This window comes from Sus scrofa, chromosome 13 (genome assembly GCF_000003025.6).
Source record: "Sus scrofa isolate TJ Tabasco breed Duroc chromosome 13, Sscrofa11.1, whole genome shotgun sequence".
Taxonomy (NCBI): Eukaryota; Metazoa; Chordata; class Mammalia; order Artiodactyla; family Suidae; genus Sus; species Sus scrofa.
The window spans coordinates 20,951,252-20,976,037 of record NC_010455.5 but is presented as its reverse complement, the minus strand read 5'-3'; the positions used below and the strand labels follow the sequence as shown (position 1 = coordinate 20,976,037).

The 24,786-nt window shown below is 40.0% G+C and overlaps 1 protein-coding gene across 1 annotated transcript in view; it reads right to left on the bottom strand.

The window, feature by feature from the left end:
• ARPP21 (cAMP regulated phosphoprotein 21) overlaps positions 1 to 20,624 on the bottom strand; it is a 133,011-nt gene extending 112,387 nt beyond the window's left edge. The window contains 1 exon segment of the mRNA XM_005669338.3: positions 191 to 20,624. The gene's annotated coding sequence lies outside the window, so the exon portion shown is untranslated.

Here is a 24,786-nt window from a genome sequence, read left to right as displayed (position 1 = left end):
AAACATGAATTTAGAACCCAAGTGCATTTCTTGTCAGCAGTAATTTTAATTTTTCAATTTCGACCAGTTTCACCATGGCTACTACAACTATTAAATAGAGGTCAACATGCCTTAAAATTAGGATCTATTTAAGTACCCGGCCCATTATCTAATATGTTTTAGAACAGGCAGCAGTGATGGATGGATTTACCAAGTGCTTTTTGGATTCTGTTTTCCTTCTCCCAAAGAAAATGAAGTTATCAATGATTAACGCAGCCTTCCCGTCTCCTTTTTTTGATGCTCCTATTTGCACAGTGGCGGTTAACCCAGCAGTTGAAGTGGCCATGCAGTTTTCAAATCTAAGCCTTAGATGCCTTATTCCAGTCCCAGTAGGTGGATGCAAGATATAATTCTTTCCATGAAGAAAGAACAAACTGATATTCACGTAACCGTCTCAAAGCGCGAACAGCCTGGATATATGTGTGTGCGTAATTACCAGGACACGTTTTGAAATAGCACTGAGCTCTAAAGCCAGCGAGGTATTATTCTTGCATGCCTGAATCACAAAGTCACCATCCACCAGGATAAAAGAGAATATGGGCATATGGGGATGAGCAGAGAGGAACATATGGATCACAAATATTTTTGTAACTGATTAAAATTGTTCTCTTTGCTAAGAAAGTGGTGCCAGGAAATCAACCCTACTCCAGCTTTCTGTTCCCCAAACTAACCCGACTCTTCCACAGCCGTTTCATCCTAATTTGTTCCAATTTCTCCCATTTTTTTTTCACAAAGAAGCAAAACTATGTCTAACAAATAGATTTTCTCCAATATTTGGTTAATATATATTCTGGCCAAGTGTCAACTGCTATAGTTGGGGGAGGTGAGGGAAAAAGAGGAGACTCTATACAAATGCACAAAAGAAAAGCGGCTGCAGTTCTTTCAGTGGAAATAATAATTTAACTATAACTTAGGGGGTGATGCTGAACAAAGGCAGGCAATAAGCAAGCTATAGGAAATTGATCAGCAGGGTTGTCGGCTACTTAAAATGAGAAAAATGAGTAAAATAATGATCATTGCACATGGACATGTTGTTTCTTATTGTTTTGGCAGACTTTGGAGTTGCAAATAGTAGCACGTGTGGATTTGTGGGGATGAGAAAGAGAGGGAGAGAAGAAAGAAGTATAATGCAAAAGACCAAATATCATCACTAACAAAATAGGCGTGTCCTAGTTGTGCGTGTATGTGTTTAATATATTAATCACTAGGCCGTCATGTGGAGAAAGAAAGATCGAGATTTTATTCAATTTCTTAGTTCTCAGAGGATATCTAAAATGGGATGTTAAATTCTGTTAGCACGCTGGGAGGGTTAATTGTCATTTTCATCACAATCCTTCTATTAAAAATTAGCTGAGGATGACTAATCTTATCCCAAATTAGTACATGCGCTTTATGATGAAACAACACATACAAGATTTACGTATCCGAACAACTGAAATGTTTCTCCCTTAGGCACTGTTCCTTCTTTTTTAGCTGGTCACAATTCTGCAAATGTAAGCCACTGGCAAATTGTGGTGACATTAGTGATATACCAATTTGCTACATAAAGTATTTAAATGCTGCAACAAAATACACACTCTATTCTCAAAACCATTATACTGCTAAAGTTTAAAAAATATTTTGAGGCATTCCTCTTGTGGCTCAGTGGGTTAAGGACCTGGCATTTTCTCTGTGAGGATGCGGATTTGATCCCTGGGCTTGCTCAGTGGGTTAAGGATCCAGCATTGCTGCAAGCTGCGACATAAATCACAGATGCAGCTCAGATCTGGTATTGCTATGGCTGTGGCGTAGGATGCAGCTGTGGCTCTGTTTTGACCCCTGGCCTAGGAACTTCCACATGCCACAGGTGTGGCCATAAAAAGAAGAAGAAGAAGAAGAGGGAGAAGAAGAGGAAGAAGAAGAAGGAAAAAAACAACTTTCAATGGGTAAGATTATGCTTTAGAGAGAGAGAGAGAAGAAATTGGAATATAATCCTTTCAAAAATGAGAGTAACTAAGGCATCATGGTATAGTGTACAGACTAATATCTTTGGCAAGCTTGAAATTTTTTTCCCATGTAACAAAAAAACACCAATAAGAAATTTTCACGTAATTTTACTTTCCCAAAGAAAAATTTCTCCTTCACTACACACATAAGAAACACTCGATCAGAAGCTCTACCATTTCAATTAAACTTTTTGATCAACTTTTATAACAAATCTTTATTGAACCTCAACTCTGTGCAAGGCTGTTCTAATACAATCTCAAAAAAAGTTAGTTTTTGCAAAAATATAAAAGTCAAATACTTCTAATGGATCTATATGAAAAATTTAAAAGATGGATTAAACAATTTTATCTTCATCATCTTTTTTTATTATTCATGAACTGGAAAACAAAGATGATTTCTGTTTTTATAATTCTTAAATGTTTTTTGTTTATTTCAAAGGAAGTAAGGCATAAACTTGAGAGTAGTGAATAATGTACTGAGTCCCCAAACATATACTTGGATAGCCCCATGGATTGAACTAATTGATGAAAGTAATAGAGTGAAATGTAGCAGGGACTGATATAAGATCTTAAAGTTGGGTGCTAAAAAGTGTTGCATTACTTGCAATTTTTAGTTTAGACAAGAAAAAACTTAAGGGGGAAAAAAACAGCTATTTTAGAATACTTAAAACATAGTCAGAGAACAGGGAATTGGCCTTGCCTGGTGTTGCTCCAAAAAGTTAGCACTAGGGAAGAAAAAGGAACCTACCTGTTTAAACACAGAACTACCATATGATCCAGTAATTGAACTCCTAGATATACATCCAAAAAAACTGAAAGTAGGGACTAGGAAAGATATCTGTACACCAATCTTTATGGCACCATTATTCATAATGGCCAAAAGGTATTCATCAAAGGAAGAATTTATATACAAGGTGTGATATCTACATGCATTGTTCATATGAATAATATTTCATATGAATAATGAAGTACTATTCAGCCTTAAAAAGGATTGGAATTCTGATAGATGCCACAACATGGATGGACTTTGAAAATAGTATTCTTAGTAAAATAAGCAAGACACAGAAGAGCAAATATTGTATGATGCCACCTATATGAGGTACTTAGAATAGGCAAATTCATAAGAATAGAAAGTAGAAGGGAAGCTACAAGGAGCTGGAGGAGAGGGAGAAAGGAGTTATTGTTTAATTGGTACAGAGTATTTGTTGGGGCTGATGAAAAAGTTGCAAGTATAGATGTGATGGTTACACAATTTAATACCACTGAATTGTACACTTAGGAATGGCTAAAACGATAACTATATTATGTATATATTATCACAATTAAAAAGAACTTAAAGATGTTTTTCTTCCTGAATATGATATAAACTAAAACTTAACAGGTCAGTATATATATAAGCAGATCAAACACAGAAGATGATAGTACAAGAGGAGGAACTGGCTTTCTACTTTATAAAACTGCTCCTGATGTGTTGATAATACACACGCTTAGAAGATAAGTTTAGTGGATGTAACCTGCCTTGATTTGTACTGATTCACGTAGGTAACCAATAAATGTGACCACCCTCCTCCTCTTTCCTCATCTTAGCAGTCTCGTCTTTGGCATGATAAGCTTTGCTATTTAAGTGTCCAATGTGGATGGTGCAAGAATGAAAGGTTAGGATGCAGTCATGCACAGAGAATCTTCCACTGCATGTCCACCAGCATCAACGAATATGTGGCCAGTATGTCCTCACCCACAAAAGGTAACAAAAACCACTTCTAACTGAAAATGACAACTCTGGGCATGTCTTAATGCAACACAAACTTCAGTTGTCAATCATCTGGATGAGAGAGCTGGAGGTGATGGAGCAGCTGATCAGTAGCTCTGTCACATCACTGACTCAGGATTTTGCATATTTTTTTATTGCAGATAAGGAGATTTTTCTGACCAAAATAAATGGCACAGAGAACAGGGCCAATGGCCCTGCTGCCATTTTAGAAAACAATCTGAGACTGAGAAAGCATTGAGGCTCCTTTGGGTCTGTGTGACTGCTGGGACCAGTCCCAGGGTTTAAAAATAGCCTCAACTTTCATAACCCATGCAGGCTAATCACTATTTTATGTTTCCTACCTTCTTCTGTTAAAAGTCTAGGCATGACTTACCCATAGACAGGGGAGAGTCCGACCTCCAGCCAGGTGCAAACTTAAATAAATATGTAAGTACCCAGAGAACCACAGCCCTGCAAAGAATCTTGAAATCAGCTAGTTTGGCTGATATGAAATCCAGTGATTTGGACAAGTTCCACAACCAGAATGTGACAGAGCTGGGTCAAAATACTGTCATTTTGATTGGGGTTAAGAGCTCTTTTTTAAAACCCCATGTTCCTCTAGTGACTGGGGGCTCTATTAGAAATAAAGATGAGGCTCATCTAATCTGCAATTAATTCCTGGGATATTGGAAGAGACACCTACACATTGCTTTTCCCCTAGAGCACTCTCTTCCTTCTTCTTGCATGAGCCAGCAAATATATGGCACAGAAGCTATATGAACAGTTTGTCTGATAATGGTATGTGTGTTTCTTCCCTGAATTTATCCCTAATATCCTATGGACAAGTGAGTTTCTAGACATCGTGCTCAGTTTTGTTCCTTGAAAACTCCTGAAAGCCCATAAGCCACAGTTAACAGAATGACCTTGTTATCTGCTAGCCATCTGCCGAGTTTACTCCTTCACTTCTAGAACTCATGGTACTCATCTTTCCAAAGGCCATACAGGAAATCACGTGCCTCCAAGATTACCAGATCACATGCCCAGGGTTTGCAGGAAGGCATTATAGTTGTTTGTTTGTTTGTTTGTTTTCTAAAATGTGGAACAATTAATTAGAATCTACTGGTGCCAGAACTCATGTAACATTTAGAAATGAATGTCTACCTAATATTCAAGCAAAAATCCAGAATCTCAGACTTGAGAAGTGGCTTTTTCACTCCAAGTATAACTAAAACAAATTTTCCAGTAACGTAAATAACACTGTTTGGATCTTGTTGATAATGATACCACATAACATTGTTCAAATAAAAATGCTCCTAAATAGTTAGTTCCACTAGGAATCCTACCAAATTACACACTTTTCCTAAATATTTCCCTCAATATCATTGTACCATGAGTTCCAGGGACAAACACCACTCTTTCAGAGAAAGGCGGTGGTACCAGGGAGGATGATCAGCTGAAATGATATTTTTACTTGAATATTATTAATTTCACAGATGTTAGAACTTCTGCATTTTAAATTCAGTTCAATTCAGTTCAATACAATATCGTTAAGTATCCTTTTTGGAGAGGATCTGGATGCCTAGAAAATAATCCATTATTTACGCTCAGTTATAAAAACTGGAGACACCTTGTAAAAGAAGAGCAATTTATCTCAAAATGCATATTTTCAACTCTGGGTTAAAGGATTCAAAATTATAATAATTCTTCATGAAGAGAAAAGGCACTTCAAAAAAGGGTGGGGAAAGAGATTAATTTTATTCAGCATATCTGACATGAACTCCTTTCTCTTTTATTCCTACAAGAAGTGAAAGAGGCATTCGTCATTTCAAAAACAATGAAACTTAATGAACATGATGCAGTTATAGGTGCCAGAGTGTGAGCTGAATGTTTGTGTTACTAAAGCCCTTCTTACAGAAAAGAAGAAAGGAAGAGATATTTAGATAAAATAAGTAAAAGCAAAGATACACCGATAAACTGTTATGCTGTCAGATTTTTTGAAATGGTGACAAAATTCGTGTTTTATCAACATATAAATTAGAAAAAAATAAGAGGTTTTCATTGCCGTGTTGTCTTTGTTTCCCTTACGTCAATGGGTGCTATTGGTGCCACAGCATATAAATAGTTCATATCTTAATGTTGCCTTTCCAGAATTATTACCAGCTAACATCATCATTAAACCTAATCAAAACAAGTTTAAGTGATTCACCCATGACCTCAGCTCTGCCTCCAACCCCCACAAGAGCAGAAGAATGGAAAGGTTTTCCTGGGGAGCAAAGGAATTAAAGGGTGCTTCCCTAAAATAAAAAGCCAAAGAGTTCCCTTATGGCTTAGTAGAGTAGGTTAAGAAGCCTCTTTGTCACTGCTATGGCTCTGGTTACAGCTGTGGTGTCGGTTTGATTCCTGTCCTGGGAATTTCCAAATGCCATGGGCATGACCCGCCCCCCCCCAAAAAAAGAAAAGCCAAAATGTGGGCCTATGGGTCTATGACTGCAGGAGGCAAGTTCTACACCCAAAAGGGAGGGAGAGAGGCAGAAGAGGGAGATTTACCAGAAATGGATGTCTGCTGCCATCCCAAGTACAGCATGTGGAATTTCAGGAGACACAGGAACAGAGTTTTAGTTCTAACTGATGGCTCTGGGTTACAACTGTGTTTTAACATATTGATAGCAAGGTCTTTCTACAAGAACCAACAACCACACCAATAAATGCTTTTACGATTCACTTCCATGCTGGTAATTCTGGACTGAGTTCTTTCCATAGACTATTCTATTTTATCCTCATAGCAAGGACACTACTCATTACTAGCCTGGAACAGGTAAGACAAAATGTTTCCTACTTAACCTGCCTCTTCAGTGTTAGGTCAGCTGGCTGTTGGCTCCTTTGACCACTGGAATCCCCAGGTTTTAGAAACTCAAGATGAGTCACTCTTTAACAAGGCTCAATATTTGAATCAAGTAGCAAAAATCATTCTCCCCCGCCCACTATTACCTAAGCTATACAATGATGGGAGATTTCTGCCTGTTTAGTCTAACTCTGTATTAACTCCAGTGCTAAGAATGGTGCCTGACACACAGTAGGATTTGTTGATTCAGTGAAAGAAAGGGGGCTCTGAACTCCACAGGGATTCTAACTAGGGATGGCTGGGTCACTGTACTATTTTTCTGCTTCTTTACCCAAAAAAGCCAAGCATCTCATCACTCAGAGACCTATTAACCCATGTGGCAAAGTTAAGAGAAAACACCCGACGGCCACTAAAAGTACAAAATCGTGACATGCTTCTGGATGGATGGGTCTTAAAAGGGCTTTGGTCTGAATCCATGATGGTGGGTCAGTCATTTCAGAAGAGTCCCAAGTTTACCTGGTGAGAACCTAGCCTCCTGTGGCCTTTCAAAAAAGATACTAGAGGAAGGAAAAAGATGGTGCTTGCCTTGGGGGAGCAACCAAGTCAACTAGAGAATTCAATGGACAAAGGGATTTGAGAGCAAAGCAATCCAATCCAGAGGACTAAAGCTTACAGTACAAACAACACACACCACCACCAACCTTAGACCCTGTGGGCAAAAGCTAGTGTGAAAGCAGTCTTAAAGGAACTAGTAGATAGAATTAACAGAAACTGGACAAGGAGCAGACATTTTCATTAACCATAAAAGGAAAGTGTTGAGTCCCTGAATTGAAAACACATGTGGGCTTTGGTAGTTTCTGAGTTTTCCCAAGAAAGTGATGGTATCCATCAAATGTATGAGTTACCACAATTAAACTGTCCAGGCAGTTATGCTTTGCTCACATTTCCAGATTTAAAAAATATGGAAGGAGTGCCTCTCATTTCCTCTAAACTCTACTTTTTTCAGTTACTGCACTGATTTTTTTCCATTGAGTTTCATGGAAGCACTTCCTTCACTGGGGGCTCTCACCTGTGTCATCTGGCCCTTCAGGATGACATGCCCCCCACTGCAGGTGCAATGGTGTTCTTACCGCAAAGAGGAGGAGGATATACCTACATCTCACCAGCCACCTTTGTGCCTTCTTGAATACTGGGACCTTTTTTCTCTCTGTTTTGTTTTTTTCTTTCTTTACACTGCCCAGTACAGTGCTACATAAAATTACATACTGAAACCCCTGCAAACACAGTCATGAAAACTAAAAAGCCACAGCGCAGAGATCAACAGATTTGCTGGAGAAGAATGTAAGTGTTTGATAAATAATTCCTACTATCCTCAGACTTCTGGGAGAAGATGCACTTGAAATGAAAGAGAAATGAATTCACTTGACATTGGCATGTTTTTGGATTTAATGGTTAGCAACACAGTGCTGGAATTTTTGCTCAGCACAATCAGATCTCTAGAAAGTCTATTTAAACTGTAGATGGGGGAGAGTAAGTAACAAACAAAACCACCACAGGATGTGCATGAGGGCACTGCAAGAAAAGAACCTGCATTCAGGACCTCAAATGCTGCAGAAAGGGTGGGAAAATGTGATGACTCCTTTCCTGGAAGAGGAGGGAAGTGAAAGGTGCCCTGTGTCTTCAGAGACAGGACTTAACAGAGACTCAGGGAGAACAGATGTCTAGGAAAAGAAGGCAACCATATAAACCAGTGTCTCTATGCTTTTATTTCTAAGCCATCAAGGGTTTGGCTTATCTTTGGATCCTGTTTTAAACAAAAGCATTCCAGAATGTTCAAGATGATGAAAATGGGCCAGAGACTGAATCTAAATTCCACTGGCCTTTGGGGCCTTCGATAGGCTTAATACATGGCAAGAAAACAATCCGTACCAATTTTGCTGGAAGGAGAAATGGATATATTCCTGCGAGAGAAACATTTTCAGGAAACTTACAACACGGTGGTGGAGCAGAATCTGGTTTTTTGCCCATGTGTCCCAGGGCTCAGCCAGAAGGCAATTTCCTACTTAAGGCATATGAATGCGCGTGTGCCTGTTTGCGCTGGGCACTCCTCCAGGTCTGGGGCCATCTGCAGTAATGCTGATCCGACCCCAGATGCCCTGCTTGCAAAGCAACCTCAAGAGAGCTGTGGTTGGTCACTTAAAAGACAGGGGTGCTGCCGCTTAAAGCTGGCCTGTGTGTTGCCATCCAATGTCAGAACTGCGATCACATGCCCACTCTCTACCTCAAAAGCTTGGCCAGACAGGATGACGTCTGTCTTCTCCTTCCCTGCTCCAAGCCTGATCTCAAAGCTATTTTTTTTTTTTAAGAAAACATTCTTGCTTGAAGAGACAGTTAAAGAGTTAGATGCATTCAAGACTACAGTATTTTGAAGTCTGTGAGTTAGTTTCTGTTTTATAAATAGGTTCTTTTGTGGGGGAGAGGAATACATTGGGAGGATTGGATTAATGCATACACACTACTATATATAAAATAGATGACCAACAGGGACCTGATGTAGCGCACAGGGAGGTCTACTCAATGTTCTGTAATATACTTTCAAGGTCCAACAAGACCTTTCAATCCTAAGAAACCCGGGTCAAGGAAAATGGGTGTTGGCTTTTTGTGATTCTCTACACTTTTAAATATCTAATGCATTTTGATAATCTTACGAAACTCTGAGCTGCTGTAAGCTCTATGAATTATTCAAACCTGCTATAGTTACATACTGCGGAAAAAAAAGAGGAAAAAGAAGGTTATCAAACCATTCCATATAAGGGAACTGGCAGAAACTACTGAAATTCAGGAGACACATGGTCAGTTTCAACCTAAGGGATGGAAGATGTTGGCCTGAGGTCCTAGGGCAGAATGGTTCCATGGCTATTGAGAGAGAAAGGTTAAGCTATGTACAAGAATTCCTTGAGGATTTTAAACAGACAAATTGAAGATTTGAGGTCACTTTATTCATAATGTCTATAATGCTTAATCCAAGGATCAGGAGGGGGCTATTTGTTTTGTATATGTGTCATGTGATTAGAACAAAACAGTCTTTAAAGCACACATGATTTTCAGAGACTTCAAAAAAGGAGATTGTGGGTGGATGCAGGGCAATGGACATTTTAAGAAGAAAGACGTGAGGCTAGTGTGCACACACTTCGATGTCCTTAATGTGCAAACTCACACTTAAAAATCAAATGGAATGCTGAATCCCTGCAACAAAATAGGACAACCAGATCCCTGGAATGGGGGCTGGAAATCTGGTGGTGAATCAAAGAACATCAGTGATGCAGAAGTTAAAAGTCTGCAAAACTCTACATCCAAGCTACAGATGTGGAAATGGCCAGGCTGAAATTATCTGGAAAAGAATCAACTTTATGAAGTGATCTATCACAGAAATGAAATATCTGTCAATCCTATGTAATGTGTGAAACTCAGCTTTGGAGCGGCTGGCTTACCTGTGATAGCTTTGAGGTTTTAAACATAGATAAGAAAGGAGAAGTCAGTAGGTGCATCATAATATAAAGCATGGCACACTCAGAAGCGGAAACTTTGTTGGTTAGATATGATCTCCTTAATAAAAAGTCCAAGTTATAAACACCTGGGAAAAATTATACAATGGAAAAAAAATAATAACCTTTCTTTACTCATAATGATACTTTGAAGGAAGGGAGGAAAAAAGGGAGGAAGGGAGTAAGGGAGGGAGGGTGGGGAAAAAAGGTTAGAAGGAAGAGAGGCAGACCAGCCCGACGGTCAGAAAAAGAACATCTAAAATGAATATAGAACATGGGATATTTGGAGAAATTCATGATGAAGTCTGAAACAACTTTAATTTTCACAAATAGGTCTAAACTAGGAAGGGAAAAAGAGTCATTCACTCATTCCTATTAGCATCTAAGCAGAGACAGGATAGTTCACCATCATAGGTAAACAGTATGTTAGGAAGAACATTTCCCTGTATTTCTTCAAGTATAGGATATAGGAAAATATGTTCTACACTTCAAATGATTTTACATTTTCACTGAAAAAAATAATGAAAGAAAAGAAAAAAAAAATGAGGGCTATTACCTCAAAGGTCCTGTACATGATGATTGGAAAAGTAACTTGAATATATAAGTACCAACAGATTCTAAGCATGTTAACATGAATGGCTACTTTCAGCCTCACAAGGCATTATTAATATCCTAATTAAAATATTAGAATTTAAGTTATACACACATATATATATATATTAAAGGTGTGTGTGTTTGTACGCATATGTGCATATAGAGTAAGGGAGAGAGAACATGTGTAGTTGTACAATCCCAGGTCTTTGAAATCCCCTCCAGTCCAAAATTATGCTTCTGGCCTGGCAGGTGTTCTCAATTCTGGGAGAGTTTTGCTGGAAAATACAGCCTGATGATCAGAATGGGAGGCTTGGGTGTGCACACAGATGCCAACTCCAGGTCAGGACATCATTTTTATCAACTTCAGAGACACCAAAAAGAGAGAGGGGAGAGTAACAGAACAGGAAACACTGGCTATTCCCTCTACAGGTGATTCACTTGGCTCATTATGAAGCCAAGCTTTAGGAGACTCTGAAAAACGGAAAAGAAATGCTGCCTGCTCCTTCTACCATTTATACATGAATTCAGTTACCCAATTTCAGAAGATTTTTGTTTTAAAAATGCTCTGGTTATCAGCAAAACCTACTTTGTCACCTGGCTTTCTCTAGACCCAACCTGGTTGAGTGGCCTGGGTGTTACTGCATATTTTGTGTCCTGGCAATATTCTTAAAAAACGGTGGAAAATTTCAGAAGCAGTCTCTGAAACTGTATGATGATGCAGCATTTTCATATATTTTATCTTGTCAAAAGTTATAAATGCAAATTATGAGCAATTTTTTTTTCTGTTCATTATTTTTCCTTTCTTCTTAAAACAATATAACTGAATTTGGGGGGCAGGCCTCTTAGAGGATTTTGGAAGATAAGTGTCAGCCTGTTCTGTTTCCTCTCTCTCTCTCTTTTTTTTTTTTTTTTTTTTTTTTTTGCTTTTCAGGGCCACACCCACAGCATATGAGGTTCCCAGGCTGTGGCTGGTCTACATCACAGCCACAGCAATTCGGGATGTGAGCCACGTCTGCGACCCACACCACAGCTCACAGCAACACTAGATCCTTAACCCAATGAGCAAGGTCAGGGATCGAACCTGCATCCTCATGAATGCTAGTCAGATTGATTAACTGCTGAGCCACGATGGAAACTCCCAAAATTTTCTTACCTGACCAGCAACAATAAGCTATTGATATTGATTCAGCACGGCCGCCTATGTCAAATGTAGTCTTGACCCATCTTAATTCAACCTCTCTAAGGTATGTGTTCATACACACACAGACGCACTCATGTCTGATACATATGACATATATATATATCATATATATATATACACACACACACATACACACAAAATACAATAAACTGTATTTATTAGAACATTTACAGTTTTGCCCCTAAAAACATTTTTAGGTTTTCAGGTTTTTTATTTCTTTTTTTTTAAAGTAGAGATAGAAGTTCCCGTCTTGGCTCAGTGGTTAACGAATCCGACTAGGAACCATGAGGTTGTGGGTTCAATCCTTGGCCTTGCTCAGTGGGTTAAGGATCTGGTGCTGCCGTGAGCTGTGGTGTGGGTCACAGATTTGGCTCGGATCCCATGTTGCTCGGCTCTGGCGTAGACCGATGGGTACAGCTTCAATTAGACCCCCGGCCTAGGAATCTCCATATGCTGCGGGAGTGGTCCAAGAAATGGCAAAAAGACAAAAAAATAAATAAATAAATAAAAAATAAAGTAGAGATATACTTAAGCAAAAATGAAGACCTATATTTAAGACTCCTCCTCAAACATCGATAAAAAAACAAATTCAGAGCGGGTATATGGATGCTCCAGTCACCAATCCTGGTATCCCAGTCTGTCTCTTAAAAATCAGTTTCTACTCAATAATGTATATGCTGTCAAAACACATGCTCCATTGCTAGTTTTCAGAGTGCATTATTTTGGGGTGCTGCTGTATCAATACCCTTTGGAATGTCATTATATATTTAAGTTTTTGTTCATTCTAAGTTCCCATTTTAGGTGAGATTCCATTTTCTTTAAATAACCATTAAAAAACCCTTACATTGCTTCTTTCTCTTCTTTTAACCCAGGATCTCTCCAAAAGTTATTCAGAAATAAGCAAATGGAGGAGTCTGGCTTCCAATGGACATTGCAAAAATAACAACAAAAAAACCCCCCAAACATTGCTTCTTTAGGAAGAATGTGTAAGTTACTTATCTATCACATAAATCTTTAAAAACCCAGATGATCCTTATTTTTACTATACTAAAACACCTGGTTTTCAGTAAGGGTTTGATAAAGCACTTATTTAATGAATGAATAATACAGATATTTAACAAGTCATGAGATTAAGGTACCTCGTCATAGTGCAAAACCACTAAAGTCTCACTTCTAAACTAGCAGTTACTTCTCCATTAGCATTATCATTGCCATAATCACACTGGTAAATAAAACTATTTTTACTTTGATACGATTAGAGATTTTACAAAAAAAAGTTAAATGCTAATTTAAACAGAGTGATTTATAACAATTTCAATACATCCTGTGGATACTCTGCACTCGGAATTATTTAGCTTAAAAAATTTAGGATAGGAATTCCCTAGTGGCCTGGTGATTAAAGATCCAGCATGTCACTGCTATGGCACATGTTAGATCCGATCCTTAACCTGGGAACTTCCCCATGCAACAGGGGTGGCAAAAATAATAATAAGACAAAAGGATTTACATGTCCTATTTTAATGTGGAGGAAACTAAGCCACAAAGACATGAAGTATCACAGCTAAGATTTCTCTCTGTGAAAAGGTGGGGCTGGAGTTCAGATTCTGACAGAATGGCCCAATAACCTTAACTTTAACCACAACACTTTGAAATGAGTGAGAATAACAGTCATCACATGTCAGATAATAAATAACCAAGATAAGCTAAAGTGATGCCAGAGGAGATCGTGGTGGGGGGACCACAGGATATTTGAGGGTGCATTCTTACCCTTGCCTTACTAAATCTTCTCAAATGAATCTATTTCAGTTTTATAATCAGGAAAAAGTAAACTTACAGACTGAGAAGAGACCAAAAAATACTGAATGAGTTCAAATAGGAGACTTGCAATGTTAACTGCATTGTGAAGCATGTTTGTAGTTAGCATGAAATTGCCCATTCAATTAAAAAACAGGAAGGTAAAACCAATGCAAAGAACTGTGAACAAAATCAAAAGCAGAGAATAAGTACATTTCATCAAATATGCAATAAAAGGAATTAAATCTATGAAAAGGTATGTCTTAAATAAGTGTCAAAGATAAAACTAAAGAAAAATACCCTACATGCAAACCAAATTATTTAGTAACACTTAAAGAACTATTGTAATAATGCCATAGAATCCCAAGACCAGTTAAACAAATGTTTAAATTATCATAAAATAAGTCTTGTTCTTGGAATAAATATCAAAATCAACTCAAACGCATTTAAAACACAGTCAAGAACAATTACAAGTCAGACTGGGCTAAACTTCCTTAAGAATTCAAGGATGTTTCTATAGGGAGCCATTGATTTAAATACTGTGTTCTAAGCTTCCCTTCCTCTACAAGGAACCAACCAAAAGTGTTCAGTGAAAATGATCTGTTTGTGTGGTGACCCTGTAACTTCATTAAAAGAAATTTCCTTCTGCTTGGTAGGTCTGGATTCAGGGATGGGTGCCTGAGTGACATCTATAATTATTTGTAGCCTTCTCTCCATCTAAACCATCTGTAGTCCCTTTTACAGAACAGCCACGTGCAGGTTTGTCATTTTTATATAGCTCTGCCTGCAGCCACTGTTCTTTGAAGGGAAGGTGAGGGCTAAGAGTCTGGGAAGATGGGCAAAGACGGGCTGAGTTGTTTCACCATGAGCAACAATCTGGGTATTTTTAAAACCATGACAACACGCATCATCATCATCATCACATTTCCTTTCAAAACCGTAATGAACAGGATGAACTGAATACCTTTTCATCAGTTCCTCATACCTTTAACAAGCACCTTGTTAGGAAAAGAGGGTACAAAGATGACGAGAATATAGCCCCACCCTATGGAGGAGCCAGATTTGAGGAGGAAATTGTATCAATTGCTTAAAAAATTGGGTAGAGTTCATTAAAGGTGGCTCTTTGTTAACAGCAATGCTTTTACATAGGAAGATAGTTTCAGGAACTTGTGATATTTACACAGATAATTTTTCTTATTTCTCAAATATAGGAAATAAAATCCTAGAGGTTTGATTTAATCTCTTACTCCAAAAGGATATGTTTACATTATAAAATCAACTCTATCTTAAGCCATTTTAAAGACCTACCAACTATTACTACGTAGAAATAGATATATAGAAGTGTGTGTGAGTGTGTGTGTGAGAGAGAGAGCTAAGTATATATTTTGATTTTATATATGTTTTAATTTGATTTTTTGGCATTTTGCCCCAAATTTCCACTTACTTTAACTGTTTTCTTCTCCAAAAAAACTAACTCCTATAATTTGATTGAGAGATATACTATCTTTAGTTGGCTTATTAAACAAACAATAAGCTTAGGCCGAGGGGTTCCCGTTATGGCTCAGCAGTAACAAACCCATCTAGACTAGTATCCACAAGGGCTCAGGTTCAATCCCTGGCCTTGCTCAGTGGGTCAGGAATCTGGCATTGCCATGAGCTATGGTGTAGGCCAGCAGCTACAGCTCTGATTGGACCCCTAGCCTGGGAACTTCCATATGCCGCAGGTGCAGCCCTAAAAGAAAAAAGAAAACAAAACAAAACAAAGAAAACCTTAGGCTAAGAACAGTGATGGTGTCAAAAATCACACATCTATCTTGTAAAGGCCACACAACAACTAGGACTCAGTTTGTCTTACTCCTGGTCCAGTATCCTTTCTAAGCTGTTTCCGGAATATGTAGAAAGATGAAAATATAAACCAAACCATGCTTATATTAAATACATAATTCTGAGTTAGAATGATATCCTCAGTTTCATCTTTTAAAGTAATTCCTTTAAGACCTGCAAATCCATTGATCCCTGAAAGATTGAAAGTCTTGTGCTCTTTTCACTGACCTACATTTTTCACGTAATTTGAATGTCAGAGAAGTGTCACTTAAATTGAGCCACACACACTATACACACACACTCACACACACGCATGCACACACACACAGTAGGTGGGTTAGGTAGCTCAGAATGTGTAAATGACACTCTTCTCAGTCCCCTCCCCAAATGCCAGATCAGGCCACACTGCAGCCTGGAGTGGGTTCCAGCTCAGAGAACAGATAGCAGCTGCCGGGAGTTGGCTGCATCTCAAGTCTCAGCTGTATTCTTGGCCTCCTGCCTCCTCCAGGCACTTAGGAGGGGCGCGTGACCAAGGAAACAGCTGAGCCCCCACCTCAAAGAGGAAACGCAACCGCCGCAACCCCCAAGGCCACCTGCTCTGGGGCTAAACAATCACCAAATTCCTGCTGGTTCTGCGGGGGCAGGGTGGATTGCTGACTCACTCCTTGGCGTGCCAGAGCTGCTCTGCCAAGGACAGAGCCTGGCAAAGCACAGCAGAAGGCCTGGGACCTCATCCTGAACACCATGGCAGACCCACCCACCTGGGGACTCAAACTTGCTAGGGAATCAGAAGTGGTTTGACTGTTCAAGTCCCAGGGTTCAAATCAGATCCCCAACATTGCTGTGGATAGTCTCTGAGAATTTCCTATTATACTTCTATCCTAAACAGAAATTTTGATTTTGGTTTTACATGGGGCTGAAATAATGCCCAGGGCACAGTCAGCTGTCAGGTCACTCCCATGTCCATCAATTTCCAGGGGGCCCCTCAACATCATTATGAAAATGAAGCACACGAGTTAAGTGCCCTGCACCTTTCTTGGCCTGTGACTCACTGCGTGGCCTTCTTGGGCACCATGAACATCATTGAGATGGCCTCAGGCATCAGCCCATGTTCCTGGTCCAAATCGAATTCCTACGGCTGAGCTGCAGGGCTACGGTGGAGGAAATGTGAGTGGCCGGCGGGCGCTGCTTTGAAGGTCTGTGGGGCTGAGCAAGTCGCTTCCCGGAACCACGGATCTAACAACTCCAACTGCACTCACGTCAGTGCTATTTAAGAGACACTGGTGACTTCAAACATTGTGAAATCTCACCCTCCTCTAAGGACACGCTTGTCCTGATCTGTCTCAGATGCACTCAGGAAGCTATGCTTTGTACTATTAAAAATCCCTCTGGAAGAAGGGCAAATGTTGATACACACGTGGGGGAATGATATTCAATAATCTCTACCTTCTGCACATGTTTTGAAAATTTCCATAATAAAATTTTTCATGTATAACATCTTCTCTGGGAGTTAATAATATATAATATCAGATAGAAATACTATGCACCCAAACTGGACTTCAGTGCAGATGGGAGAGACTCAGGGAGAAGGGAGAAGTTTGAAAACCTCTTAGAACCACAGCTTCTTTGAAAAAACAGACCCACATTAAAAATTAAATCTTTTCTCCCAAGGAGTGATGCGAGAAAATTTTGATGCAACACTGGGGTAGGGCTTAAAACACACTTGTTCTAGGGTTCGTGATGTTAATTTCTAAAAAAAAAATCTTTCTGGTCAACCTTGGTGGTAGACACAGGTCCTTCTCCAAATAAGAATTTGTTGCCTATTGAGGAATTACTGCAGCTGCAGAATTTGAGTCACCCAATGCCACACTCTTTTCTAGGACAGTCCACATCCAGTAAATGCCCAAGGTGGGAATATCTGGCCATCTCCACCTGAACATGACACTCAAGGTCATTTTCGAGCTGCAGAGCAGCCCTGGCGATGGCCAAGGCTACTTTCGTCCTCTGGCTGGAACTGCGGCTTACCTTTCCCTCTGTCCACTCTTGCTTTCTTCTCTGTCCCTTATGGAGTTGGCCCCTATAACTCTCCTGTGTAAACATCCTGCACACTGAACTCCATCTCAGAGGCCACTTCCCAGGACCCTGCCTGTCACACTTCAGGAAGGTCGAGATTGTAGGGTACGTATTACTGGTTGGTTTAAAACCCTTATGAATGCCTCCAAATCACCATCTCCAAGCCTCAACACCTCATTATTGACCTAAATCTTGCAATAATTATAAAGGTACTAAAACTTGTTCATACAATATCTATTTGTACATCAGTCTATACTTCTGAGTGACTGCTTCTTAGGGGACCTTATATTTAGCTCTGGTCAATTAAGAAAAACTATGAGTCTTCCCAAAGTTGTGAATTCTCATCTATAAATAAAATCTGATCCTATTATTTGCTTTCAATTCTCAGAGACCACTATTAGGTTACATAGGCTTCTAACCTCAAATTCAATGCATCTACTTACAGGCACCTCTGAAAGTGACATTCCCAGATGTCACTTCAAAGCCACCAGCAGCTAACACCAGAACTGATAGACAGTAGGCATTGAAGATATCGTGATAACCTATTAGTTAATGCTGAACAATGTCAAGCAGCTTATACAAATGATCTCATTTACTCCCTCACAATCACTAACAGTTAGCTCTCACAGTTTCCATCACACAGATGGGAAAACTGAGACTTGGTGGGGCCCAAAAGTTTGCCCAAGATTACACAACAAGTTGAAAGGCACCTACCATGCCTCACTTCCACCCTAGGAAGCATTTATTATTGCCATCTACCTACAGTACTCTTTGGAGGAACAGGCCAGACATAATAAGGTCAGTTAGAATTCAATACTGTTGATTTTTAAAATTTCATAGCTGGCCGTATGAAAATTACAAGCGTTCTCATTTCCCTGTGCTATTCCATACAGAGCAGGTATGTTAGCGTTTCAAAGATTCTAATAAGTGAGCAGCCCAAACAATTACAATAGCAGCTAATGCTTTTGTTGTGGTGCTACAGGTGAAGAAGCATTCTATAAGCTTTATCTGAAGTACAGACCTGAAGTCAACTTTCTCTCATTCCCTTTCATCCTTCACCACTTCTCTCTGTGGATAGGCTTGGGGGAGGGAGATGAAGCTGTAGGAATCGTTATTCCCACAAACACAGGCCAATAAAAGATTTTCATACTATGACAATGAATCAATAAAAGAATATTAAGTTGTATTCAGCATCTGACATTTAACAAGGCTGAGAAGATGTGTATATATAGAGAGATATCAGTCTAGGTAAAACATTTAGTCTCTTGGAGGACCCCGTTTTAATTGCCCAGACAATCTGTGTGTATGTGTGATCATGTGTGTAATCAGGACTATTAATGCTAGTGGAATCAATAAACAATTATTTACTCAGCTCCTACTAGGTGCAAGCTAGTCTGCTAGGAATTGGGGGATGTGCAATGATTGATATGGTCCAGGGTTAGATCAGAATAAGAAGATGAAGTCAAAAACAGTCACAGAGTAAGTGGTCCTCTGGTGGCTGGGCCCACCCGTTACAGGTCTACAGATCTTGCTCATTGCCCAGTGTGTGAACAGACCAGCCCCACCATGTCCTGCTGGAGAAACTGAAAAGAACCATTTAAATGTATACATTTAAAAGAATCTTCAGTTATTTAGAAGAGATACCTTATATGATCTATTAAACCACATCTGGCCTTGAACCCGGACAAAAAGGAACAGAAGTCAAGGTCCGTAACCTGAGAACGCTGAGAAGAATGCCAGGAAGGCTTGTGAGGGCTAGAACTTCGATCTGGCCCTTGGCAATAAGTCTCATGCTCTTCCGGTGCCAGCAGATGGAGCAACGCACACCTGTGACTCTCTTCACAAAACGGCTGATATTTTTATTACAAGAACTAACATAAATCTTACACATCCAGGCCTCGTGTCCATCATGTCACCACACAGTTCTTGGCTGAGCTGATGCTGAATGGTATGGTGCTTTGGGAATAAAGAAGGAATCCCTCCACCAGCTGGGACCACAGCCCAGCCACCTACATTCTCCAAAGGTCTCCTTCTTTGGAGTAACTATTTTACAACAGGTGAAGGATTGCTGCTTTAAACCTCTATATTAACCTACAAGATGGGATTCAGAAGTCACCTCCTTCCCCAACTATCCCTGGCTTTGTCCCCAGTGTCTATCCTTCCCCTGTGGTCACACTGACCTCCATCCAAGTACACATCTCCATTTCAGCACTTATCACAGGGTCCTGAAGTTACTGAGAGTCAGGCTGTCACTGCTCCCAGAACAAGGATTATGCTTTGCTCACCTCTGGGTCTCCAGGAACCCCCAAGTTATCTGGAATATAATAGGAAATTGATAACTACTTTGAAAATGGGAAATGTCTTCTGTGAATTACTTCTAAGCATTGTAACCAGGAAAGCTGTATTAATTTTTCAATTGTTTAAAATATGAACTATTTCTATTATATTTGTAGTATAATATTTTAATGCCTGTTGTAAAGACTGATATTCTTTAAAAACCTGACCATGGGAGTTCCTTGGTGACCTAGCAGTTAAGGATACAGCACTGTCACTGGCCCAGAACTTCTGTATGCTATGTGCACCACCACCACCACCAAAAACAAACAAACAAACAAACAAAAAACCAAAAAAAACACCACAACTACAAACCAAAACCTGACCCTGTGTGCTGTGGCTACATGAAGAACAGAACTCAGGTCAGCAGACATTTCCTGTGAATACACTTGACACCTTGTTCAGAAAGTCCCTCTCCTGGAAAAACCGGATGTAGTTAGTAACTCCTACCCATGGTTTCCAAAACCATTTATCTGACTCATCAATAAGCACTTACTGAGTGACCAGAGGTCATTACTGTCTTAAACAGGTACTAACTGGCATTTCCTCAGCAGAGCAACCATGTGGATCATTGCATTAAGATCACACACAGCTGAAGATCAAAAAGACACAGTAATGCCAAATGCACTCCTTTCTGCAAATACTGAGAGAGAAGACAGAATCTGTAGATTCATGTTGTTCAAACTTAAGGTTGTGACTGATGAGTAAATCAGAAAGTCAAATCATGGTTATATTTTTAAAGGAAGTACACAGAACACAGAATGGAGTGGAAGTAATGGAGGGAAATGAAAAGTACTGGGATAGAGCAGGTGAGAACTAGTGCACAACACCCTTGGGAAGGCTATGACTTTTATACAATTGTGTTTCACATGTGTGTGTGCAGGTGTTTACAGGGGGAATGTCTGTGCACATGTCTGTATGGATGTGGGCTGGGCATTCATAGAAAAGGCATTTTTATTTTTTTAATTAAAAAAAATTCTGGCTGTGCCCATGGCATGCGGAAGTTCCAGGCCAGGGATCAAACCGGCACCACAGCAGTGACAACACCGGATTTTAACCCACTGAGTCACCAGGGGACTCCAAAAGATATTTTTAAAATAGGTCTGTGTCCAAAAAGTGCCTGGAATAGATGCCATGTTTTATAACTGTTTGAAAAATAATTTGAGATATACGTGTAACTCATGTCTTGATTCCCCAAGTCAGAGAGAGAAAGAATACAGGCTGTGACAGGATTCCTTCTATGAAAGCCAAACATGATTTGTGAGATTCAAAGACCTTATCATTTAAATATGAGGATTGATGCCTCTGAGGAAGATAAAGCATCTTGGTTAAAACAAACAAATGATTATCTTGGACAACAGCGTCAACAAGACCCTAATTCACGAAGAGGCTAATTGCTGTTCCCAGCTGCAGGAGATTGGCCCACGCTCTGTCTCTCACCATGCGGACTGTACGTGACACTGGCACTCTCACTCTTGAGATTCAGCTTCTCACACATCCAGGCACACACACCGGGGGGCGGGGGCACAGAGGGGTCAGTTCAGAAAGAATCCGTCTACAAGGCAGCTACTTAAGACATTAAGCCCTTCATTTGACAGACATTTGCCTCTATGGCGGTGCTGGAATGAAACTCATACCTGAATTACTTTATTTCCTCACAAAACTTACTGACACATCAACAGGAGAAGAGCCTTGAGAGCATCCTTCATAACCAAAGAAACTGATACTTCATACCACTTTTTAAAAGTAAATCACAAAATCATTACCCAGATAATGATAGTCACAAATTTCCATAGTTGTTCATATTTGATTCAACTTCAGCACAGGCACATGAGCTCATACTAAAAAAACTAATAGCCACTATGTTTTCCTATATCACATTATGTGCCAAGCAATACAGGAAACACCTTACACTTAGTGTGTGATTTATTTTTTTGTTTTTTCTTTTTTGTCTTTTTAGGGCCTCACCCATTGCATATGGAAATTCCAAGGCTGGGGTCGAACTGGAGCTGCAGCTGTTGGCCTACACCACGGCCACCCAATGCCAGATCTGATCTGTGTCTGCAACCTACACTACAGTTCATGGCAGCAATGGATCCTTAACCCACTGAGCAAGGCCAGGGATCGAACCCACATCTTCATGGATACTAGTCCAATTCTTAACCTGCTGAGCCACTATGGGAACTCCCTACTCTTAGTGTTTTTAATCTTTACTACTGCTAATATCATTCACATATTATAGAAGAAAGAGAGGGAGGGAGGAAGGAAAGAAACCTGAAGTTCAGAAAGGATAGGTCCTTGCCCAAGGTCAAATGTCACTGATATCACTCAAATGCTGGTATCAAAACCACTTGCTTTGTCCACTGCCTCCTATGACACTGTTCAAGCTGCACATTTGGTATGCATTCACCAGGGAGGGACTGCAAGGACACACATACAGTCATGGGTGCTAATTCTAGAAAGATGGCAAACCACACAATAACTACATCTTTTATTTTAAGAGGATCATTTCTGCTATTCCTAGTCAGAAACATATTGTCATTGGTAGAGTTGCTTTGGATGTCCCACTACAGTAGAAAAAAAAAAACCCAAAACTTGATCTTGTAAAAATCTTAAAGATGAGAAATGGATGAGCTATAGAAGGCCCCAGACTGTCTAACATAGGACCCTGGTCCACTCCAATGTTATCCCACACAGGGGAAGGAGAGTTTCTAAGGTTCATGAGGTTTCACCATGACCACCAAGCTGAAATTCAGGTGTGGAGATTTCTTTGAGGAATGGAGCCAACGCTAAGGCAGTACAATCTGAATCCACAGCTGTCTTTTGGGACTGAGCTGACATCTCTGATAAAGAGAATTTCTGTGGGAGCATCACCAGTGTCCACCATGAGAAGGGGCTGGTCAGCACTGAAACTAAGGAATGCTTCTGTAGTTCAAAGATCTGAATTGGATTCTTATTCTCCTCTGCCTGCTCCACACACTGAATCAGAAAAAGAGTGAGGAGACGAAATCTTCTTTCCATTCTAAAGTCAAGTTCTTCTCTGCTCACCCAAGATGGTTAGAAAAGCAGATTCCCCAGGATAGAAGCAGGTTTCTTGGACAAACTTCTGATTGAACCAAGGAGCACTTAGGCCCAGTCAACATGAGAGCAGCTTCCAAATACTGTAGAGTCCAGGCATCCACAAAACAGAGGCACTGTACTGTGCAGCCTGCCGGTGTGTGTGCATGTAGACAGAACAGCATGGCTACCAGTAGTCTTTTCAGCTGCCTTCACCCTCTGTCCACACATGTGCCCACCCCAGAAGGTTCACAGAACCAGTGGCCTCCTGTGTGACTGGGCTGAAACACGAGAATATGTATGTCCACCCAGTTGGTGCAACAAGGCACATTGTGTGTAAGAGTTAATGCATGAGCTCAGGGTTGGTGGGTCCTGTATATGCTAACATGCATCATGAATGCAAATATCAGCCTGTCCCGAAAGGAGAAAACAGAGGCTAAAACAAAAGAGAGCTATAGAGCTGTGAAACTGCTTACACTCTGAAGCTAGCTGTCCAGGCTTGCAGCCTGATTCCACCAGTGACTGGGCAAGTTCCTTAAGTGTCTCTGTGCCCTCAGTTTCCTCATGTGAAAATGGGAATCATAGGAGACTCCATCCCACAGATGGCTGTGAGGATTAAACCAGTTAATTGTGTAAAGCACTCAGAAGATCACTGTCACTTGCAGTTAGCATTATATATGTATTAATGATGGACCATCTCACACTGAGACAGAACACGTGCAACCATTTATCAGATACAAATTGATATTATCTGATCAGAGTCTGGCAAGTATTAATCCACAAACACTTCTGAAGACATCGACCTTCTGACATTTCTAGAGACATCAGTGTCTCTAAAAATTACGGCTACTTCAAAAAGGTTTGGACATCCTTGCAAAGCTCAGAGGAGCCATCACTGAGCTATTCAGTGTGGGAGGATGGTGACTTCTGAGGGTTCACACGTATATGTGGGAAGTATGTGAATGGTGGTTCTAGAGTTGTCAGTTTTTTTCCAGCCAGTATGAATAAGAAGAATGAACCTGCCCTTGAAATTCATTTTGAAAGCAACAAAGCTTATAGAGAAGAATTATAAGAAAAAGCACAGTTGAGGAAATGGGAAGGGGCCTTGAGGAGACACAGGTCAGGACTATGTTAGGTAGGTCTTTCCAACCTCCAAATTTTTCCTAGGATCTCTCCCTGCAGCAAATGATCTTAGCCATTTATAAAGATCCTACAGAGTTCTGTAGTGGCTCAGCAGGTTAAGGATCCAGCATTACTATGCAACAGCCTGGGTCACTGCTGTGGCGCAAGTTCTATTCCTGGCCCAGGAACTTCCACATGCCACAGGGGCAAAAAAAAAAAAAAAGAAGATCCCTTCTCGTGAATATCATATATTTTCCCTATTGCTCAAAATAAAGCATTTTATTTATTTAAATAAATTGGTAATTTTACCTTATATAGTTGTGCAAATCCAGTTATTTAGTATCAATAAAAGATAGCACTATTCTGATTTTTTTAACTTTAAAATATCATATAGTTGGGGATGGGGGGGGCTGCACAGTTCCATGAATATTAACACATGTGTATGTCTGTATAACCTCCACCATCACAATCAGGCTACAGAACAGTTTCATCACCCAAAACACTGTCTCATGCCATCTCTTTACAATCACATCTCTCCTTTGACAAAACTTCTTGCAATCTCTAGTCTGTCCTCCTTAGCCAGTATAATTTTCTCATTTCGAGATGTTACATAAGTGGGGTTATGA